The sequence below is a fragment of the Lactuca serriola genome, chromosome 7, assembly GCF_051521515.1.
Source record: "Lactuca serriola cultivar US96UC23 chromosome 7, Lser_US96UC23_V15, whole genome shotgun sequence".
NCBI classification, from domain to species: domain Eukaryota; kingdom Viridiplantae; phylum Streptophyta; class Magnoliopsida; order Asterales; family Asteraceae; genus Lactuca; species Lactuca serriola.
This window is the reverse complement of record NC_136414.1, coordinates 162,775,303-162,783,329: the sequence shown is the minus strand read 5'-3', so window position 1 is coordinate 162,783,329 and position 8,027 is coordinate 162,775,303.

Genomic DNA, 8,027 nt, shown 5'->3' with positions numbered 1-8,027 from the left:
ATTTAAACTTATGAATTCAATTTTATAACAATTTTCGGAAGTTGATGGAAAAGAAGAAAGGTATGGCCTTTCACTTAGCTTGTTAAAAAAATGAAGCATGGTGCATGCATGGGGACAAGATTTTCTAAAGTGCTTATTGGATAAGGACCATTAGATTAAGTTTATGCTTTAAATAGCTTGTGTCTTGCGCACTTAGGGTTGGTTCTTTTTAACAATTACCGAAACCTACATTTCCTCTCTCATTCTCTCTAGTTTTGCTTTGAAGACTTGGATATTACTTGATTTTACATGCCCTATTTAAGTCCATAATGGTTTTGAGCTTTAAGCTTAAGGGTTTAAAAGTTTATGGATTAGCATCTACATCAAGTTGAGTCATTGTTTGTAATACCCCATCTTTCAAGAAACTTCAAATTCATCCCTTGAATGTTAATTATGTTATTTTTGGCCCTTGGATTGGAAAGAAGTGGCAAAGGGAGGCCCTAATGGCAAAATGGTGATTATAGGAACTTGATTAGTACGCTAAGCATATATGTGAGTATGCTAAGGGTACTAGGGTGTGCCTTAGTACACTGGGCGTACGTGTGTCAGGGTGAAACCCTAACTTTTAGGGTTTGTAGAGTATTGAAGCATCTTTATGGGTCATTTTGACTCACTCTTTCAGCCTCCAAGTCCTTAGGTCGTTTTGAGTAAACCCTAACCCCCACAGTGAGCATCTTGTGCTTATAGTGTGGTTTTTGTGAGCCAAAAGAAGAAGTTAGTGCATCAAATGAGTCAATGAAGGAATGAAGCTTGTAGATATAAGGTTATCACCATCTTGGGAAGCTTTAGAATGTATAAAGCTTCTACCTTTATGCTTGGATTGTTTAGATCTTCTTTGGTAGCTATTTGGCATTCTTTGTGATGAGTTGAAAAACTCTTTGATCGTTTAGATCTTAAACAAGTTAATCACAATAATACAAACAGAAACATCAAAAATAGGAATGAATCAGAATATGCTGAACGATTCAATAGATTCACGCCTCAGCAGAGCTCGATAAAGAACTTCCGCTGTAGAGGTTGTTTAAGGTTACAATCGATAAAAGTATTCGCTGTGAATGATCGACTCCAAAATCTTACGTATAAAGATGCATGCAAGCATCTATAAATACTAAGCCCTAATAAATAAATCATGGATGGACATGCCCAATCCGGATACAAAATTAGACTACGAACTGAGCCCAAGACGCAACACCTAATGGACCCTACAATATCCCCCTTTGCATCAATTGGAGCGAGACTCTACTTCGGCTTGCTGGGTCCAGCTGCAGGAACTTTCTTCGTGGTGTCGAACAGACGAGGAATGATGGCAAGAATGGTTTGTCTGAAACGAATGTACCACTGGATCATATCATCAAAATACTTCTTGTCGTCTTCAGAATTCTGCTTGCATCGGTTAATGATCCCCAAAACATGTTCTAAGCACGAAGTGGTATATAGATGCTTGTCTGCCAAGGTGAACAGGGATTTTTGGCCTTCATTCCTGGTGAACATGACTGAGTTCCGCTTTGGACCGATCCTCCCCATCTGCATTTTATTCAAATCGATTGCAGAACCAACTGGGGAGATGGTGGGCTTTTTCTTGAAAAAACTTGCAATCTCCTGATCCATCTTGGCAACCTCCATGATGTAGCAAACTAACATCCTTTTGAAGTGATCTATGATTGGCCCATATTCAGCTTCATTAGTGAGGAGGATGTTATGCAGGATGATCCAATCATGTGGATTCAGGCTAGGAAGATCAGCAAGATAAATGGCATGTTCGGTTTTAGGTGACCCCCTCAACACTTTGAACCTGACATTTGTGAAGTTACCCTCCCGAAATGGCTTAAGGACCCGAACATTTATGATCTTCTGCGCACTCCATCTCTGATACTGAGGCTAAGCAGACCTCAGATAGAACTCAACAAGCTCCCTATCGACCTTCGGGTGAGGATGAGGGACATCAGCAACGTGGGAAAATGCATGAAATATGAAGGCATTTCGGGTCAAGGGCATGTCGAACTGGGAGTCGACAGAATTAACCCTATCCAAGGAAATCACAGGTTCAAACCAGAGGATGCTGGGGGTATCGATAGCTTCTTTGATAAGCTTCTCGAGAGTCCACGGAGGGAATAGGGTTTTCCGACTTTCAAGAAGATCATGAGCCCCCTTCATCTTCCTTTCGTTCGCTTCTGCCTCTCTAGCAATCCAAGCACTCATGTCTGAATCCTTATCCCTGGCCTGTTTCTTCAAGAGATCAGCAATGGTCTCTTTATCATCATCACCATCACTGTCACCAAGAACCTTTTTCCCTTTATCTTGAGCACCCGAACCTGAAGCCTGACCAGTTGATGGAGGTTCAGTTACTTTAGTTGAAGCTGATGTAGAAGTAAGAGGCGGTTGAGATTGATTTTCGCCCTTTGAAACCCCTTCTCCCCCTTGTTTTGGATGGGCCACGACCTCAGGAAGCCTCTCAATTTTGCTGAGCAGGTCAAGGGCGGGAGCAAGCTTCTCGGCTAGAGTTCGCCTCACTAAGTAGTTCAGGATTGGGCCGTGTGCTTCAATAATGTTGGAGAGGGTGGCGTGGACATCTGAAACACAAGTGGAAATGACCGGTCGCTCAGATCGGAGAGACGCAACCTCCTTTTGTGATTGGGAAAGCTGAAGACTCTTGACCTTTAGAGCAGTGGTTTTGCGAGCAAGCGCATCCATCACAGAGTTCTCTGAAGCAAGAGCTTCTTGGAGCTTGGTCAATCGCTCCTCAACTGCTGCCTGAAAAGATTTATTATCAGCTTCAAGAGTCTGACAAAGACTGGAAAATTGTTGTTGTTTTGATTCAAAAGAAGTAGCCAGCTTCTCAACAATGGAATCGACCTTCGCTGCATTGGATTCAGCGCCCCCCTGTAAAGACTGTAAAAGACTGTTAGATTCGTGAAATAGTTTTTCGACTTTTTTGGTCGCAGCAACATAGGCCTTTGTAGATGCTTCTATAGAAGCAGTGGCAGAGTTGATAGAGGCTTCATGTGCCTTGGTGAAAGAATCAACTAGCCCCTGAATGGCAGCCTCTGAGATATTGGACCGATAGGAGAAGGAGGAAGCGATGAGACTATCATTTTTCTCATGAAGTTCCTTGATATGCTTTTTAGTGATAGGAGCATCATCGTCATCATCGCTTTGAACCTGGTAGGGACTGTAGTAGACAGAATCAAAGCTCATGTCTTCCCCTCCAAGAAAAGTCTCGGAATCTGCGGAGTGATTGGGAAGTATGTTTGGTGGTAGAAGTATGTTCGATTGCAGGTGTAGGTTTGGGTACTGAAGTATGAGCCCCCGTATCAAATACGTTGGTTCGAACTCTAGTGGTTGTTGTTGTTGTAGCATCTGAGAAAATAGGAGGTGGTACGGGAATAGAAGTGGGTGGAATATGAGTAGTGGAGGTTATGGGGGGAATGGAAATAGAGATAGTGATTGGGGGAGGAGAGATCAATTTGGTTGAAACTGGTACCTCAAGTGAAGGAGAATGGGGAGGAGTGTCGCCTCGAAATGACTCCTCTAAGTCTGAACTCTCATCCTCTGATTCACTGGAGGAAGAGGCAAGAATGAGTTTTCGCCTGGGCCGGGTTTTCCTCTTCTTTGGTGGAGGTGATTGAACTGCCTTCGTATGTTTTCGCTTCTTAGGAGAAGGGCCTTTCGCCCCTTTGACCACCTTCTTGTCTTTCCACTTTTCTGGTTTCTTGCCCCTGGGAGCAAGCTTTTCGGCGTCATAGATAGACTGAATCATCTCTCGAGTGAGCTCTCTAGGACCCGAAGGAAGAAACACCTTGTAGGTCTTGATGATGCGACTCTCCCCTGATACACATGCATACATTGACTCTGGAATTGATCCAACAAACTAAAACTTGGATGGATCTATCACAATGATCTTCGTAGTGTGGAAGACGCCAATAAAGGAGTGTGGAGATATAGCCACAATAGGAACATGGTACTTGTCCATTGCCCATTTGCTGACGAGCATCCAGAACCTTGCATATGAAATTTCAGAATGTCGAGAGGTAGAGGCAAGGCTTTGGATTAACTGCTGCCATAAAACTGAGCCATAATCAAGATTGACACGAGTGTACAACCCGTAGAGAATCGTCATGAACAGACGAATAGCCCCATCAGAACCTGCACTTCTCTCTGATAGACCCTTGAACAGTATCGTCAAGAAGCCGCTCCACTAAGGAGGTAGACACGATTTCTTGAACTTCGTGACAGTGGTAAGAATCTCAATGTAACCCATGTTGTAAAACATGGACACTAACTGTCCCACAGAAATCGACTCAGGGTTAACCCTCGAGTCATCAGGTTCAAACCCTAGAAGCGAGCAGAATCGCTGTTTGAAGATGGAGGTTTTGGTATCAAGAATGTCGAAGAAAATGCGATCAATAGACTTGTCATAGTCGGCAGTAGAGAAAATCTGGGATAAACACTCCATAGGAACGATTTCAACCTTGGTCAGTGCGAGAACCAGTGGAGAGTGTTTAAGACACTCCACTATAGGGTACATGAAGCCATCGTAGGAATATGGGGTGAGATCAATGACCAAGCTTTTTTGGGGTCAGATTGGGAGAGTATGGGAGGTTTCATGAACAGAGGAGGAATCCGCCACTGATGAGCCCTTCGAAGAAGGAGATGAACAGTGTTAGAAAACTGTCTTTGTTTTCTCTCAAAAAATTGGGTGTAGTAAAGAGGTAAAGTAACTTAGGGTTTACCCTTTATACCCTGTGTAGAAGAGAGAGAGAGAGAAAAATCCGCCCCCAAATCTTCTTGAAAAAACGAATCGGTTCTTGAGTTGATTGACGCGTGACAGTTAGGAGCTCCTATGATTACGCATGAGAGAGAAAAACGTTTCCATTTTGCACGCTTCCCATCAAATGCCTTTTTGAATTCCTGAAACCTTTAGTCTCCCGGCTGAGTCATCATCTTATCCCTAAAATGAGCTGTCTTCACTAAATAAAAGCAAACACGTATAGCATTAACCACAACATCCCGTTAAGAATATAGCATTAAATACCAGAGCTACAAAAATAGCTTGTAGTGAACGAAGCCAGACTTTTGGAAAATCAAAAAGATTTTCGTGCAAAGAGTGTCAAAGATAAAGAAATAAAGCAACATATATGTGGGAAATTGTGATGTCAATATAGACACGAAACAGTGGATCTCGGGCACGAATCTCTTCCTTCACAGTCAAGAGAGACTTTAAAGTGTTTGAGTGGTTTCCCGTTGAATTACGATCAAGCACTTGTTAAGAAGTGTTGAAAGGCATCTTTTAATAAGGCTGATAAGGGTGGGTTTCGCTTCAGTTCAGAATTCCTGATCTTGACATAAGATAGAAACCGATTGAAGTACTTGTGAGACCAATGTGGTCTGTTGAACAAGTAGGTTTGGACAATATTTTAGTGACTTGTTGGAAATGCTTGGTGTGAAATCTCAAGAGAATTTAAAACTGGATTCTATGGGAAGAAATGTTATGGTATGTAACAATTTCAGAAGAATCACACAAAAAAGAAAATAGAGATTTCAAGGTACAACCACTTGGGTGGATTCGTCAATGCATAGAGGGTATTGAATTGTGGGTTTCACTTAGAACATAGTAACACGAAGCTGAGATCACAAACATAGAGATTGTGTAACCATAAACATCAGTGGTAATTTTTGAGAGTCTTAAGGGTTACATGTATGAAGTGAATATGATGGAGAAAAATGATTGAGATGGTGTAAGGAAACCGATGTACCTCAGCTATAAAAATAGTGACTAAGCAGAAAACTGTTAACTGATATGAGAAAAGAGTAAAGTAGCTCATGATTAGAATAAATGTAGTAGCCTAATTGGTAATACAAGGTTTGTATATACCAAGTCAATAAGGCTTTATTCATAATCAATGTAGGCTTTGGACAACATGCAGCAACATGCTTCTAGGAACACTTAGCTAGTAAAAAGTGTGAGAATGATACCTGCCCCCATCGATATTCCATAAACTGTTAATATAAACAGAAGTAGAGACAAAAAGAAAAAGAAAATATTTTTGGAATTTTTGATATTTTTCTAAAGAGAAAAACAAAACAACCAAACAGAAAAAAAATTTGGAACCGAACCTGAAATGGACCGAACGCTCGGTTCATTTCGTTTGCTTAAAAAAATATTTTTGTAATTTTTGGAAAAATTATTGTACAAGCGTATACAACCAAAGATATCAGCTTTTGAGATAAGCGAAAACAAGTGTAGTGGGACCGAACCCGAAATAGACCGAGCGTTCGGTTCATTTCGGTTCCCATGTGAACCGAGCCCGAAATAGACCGAGCGTTCGGTTCATTTCGCTTCCATACTTTTAGTTCTGAGAAGGTGTTTTTGGTACTGACTCCAACTCCATCATACCTAGGCCTTGTAGAATTTTATTGAAACTTGCTTTAGGAAGGGCTTTGTTGAAGATGTCGGCCAGTTGATCGTTGGTTCGAACAAAATGAATCTCTACGTTTTCCATCTTCCACATGATCCTTAATAAAGTGATACCTAAGTGCTATAGGCTTTGTCTTGGAATGTTGCACTAGGTTATGACAGATCCTAATTGCACTTTCTGAGTCGCAATATAGTGGGATCTTTTTCATATTGAGTCCATAGTCCCGGAGTTGGCTTTGGATCCAAATTACTTGAGATGTGCAGGAGGCGGCTGCAATGTACTCTGCTTCGGCAATAGACAGAGAAACACATGTTTGTTTCTTAGATTGCCAGCTCACCAACTTCCCATCGAGGAATTGACAGCCTCCTGTAGTGCTTTTCCGGTCTAAACCACATCCTCCTAGGTCTGCATCTGAGTAGGCTTGAACGAAGAATCTGAGTTTGAGGGATACTAAAGACCGAGAGAGGTGGTTCGCTTCAAATACCGGAATATATTCTTCACTGCCAGCATGTGTGGTTCATGAGGATTTGCTTGAAAACTGACACAATAGCACACTGAAAACATTATATCGGGCCTGCTAGCTGTGAGCTACATCAGGGAACCAATCATTTGGTGATAAAGCGTTATGTCGACTGCCGATTTTTCCAAAGATGGTGTGAGCTTGGTACCGAACACCATAGGGACTTTGACTTTTGAGTCTCCCATCATGCCAAACTTGGCAAGGAGAGTCTTCGTATATGCTTCTTGGTTGATAAAGATGCCTTCGGGTCCTTGTCTAATATTTAAGCCAAGGAAAAAGTTAATCGGACCCATTGAGCTCATTTAAAATTTAGTCTCCATCAACTTTCTGAATTCAGCTGTTAGGCTAGGATTCGTTGAGCCAAAGATGATATCATCAACATAGATTTGAACGATCATAAGGTGGTTACCTTCCTTTTTACGAAAGAAGGTTGGGTCAACCGAACCTTGTTTGAATTTACACATCTTTAAAAACTTAGTTAATGTTTCATACCATGCCCTAGGTGCTTGTTTCAGACCATAAACAGCCTTATCCAAGATGTAGTAGTGATTTGGATACTTTTCATTCACAAAGCTAGGAGGTTGCTCCACGTACATGGTTTCTTCAAGTTCCCCATTCAGAAAGGTGCACTTTACATCCATCTGGTAGACCTCAAAGTTCTTGTGTGCAGCATAGGGAAGAAATATACGAACATATTCCAGCCTTGCCATCGGAGCAAATGTCTCTTCGTAATCGATTCCGTCTTCCTGGAAATATCCTTTCACCACTAGCCGAGCCTTATTCCGGATAACATTACCCTCCTTGTCCATTTTGCTTCTGAACACCCATTTGAGACCGACAACCGAGGCATCTTTTGGTGTTGGAATGAGTCTCCAGACCTTATTTCTTTCAAACTCATTTAGTTCGTCTTGCATTGCCTGAACCCAATCAGAATGATCGAGAGCAACATTGACGGTCTTCGGCTCTATTTTGGAGATGAAAGAATTAAACATGCAGAATTCTACTTTGGAGAATATAGTAGTTTGCTTCGCCTTCAGTTGTGATTGAGTGAG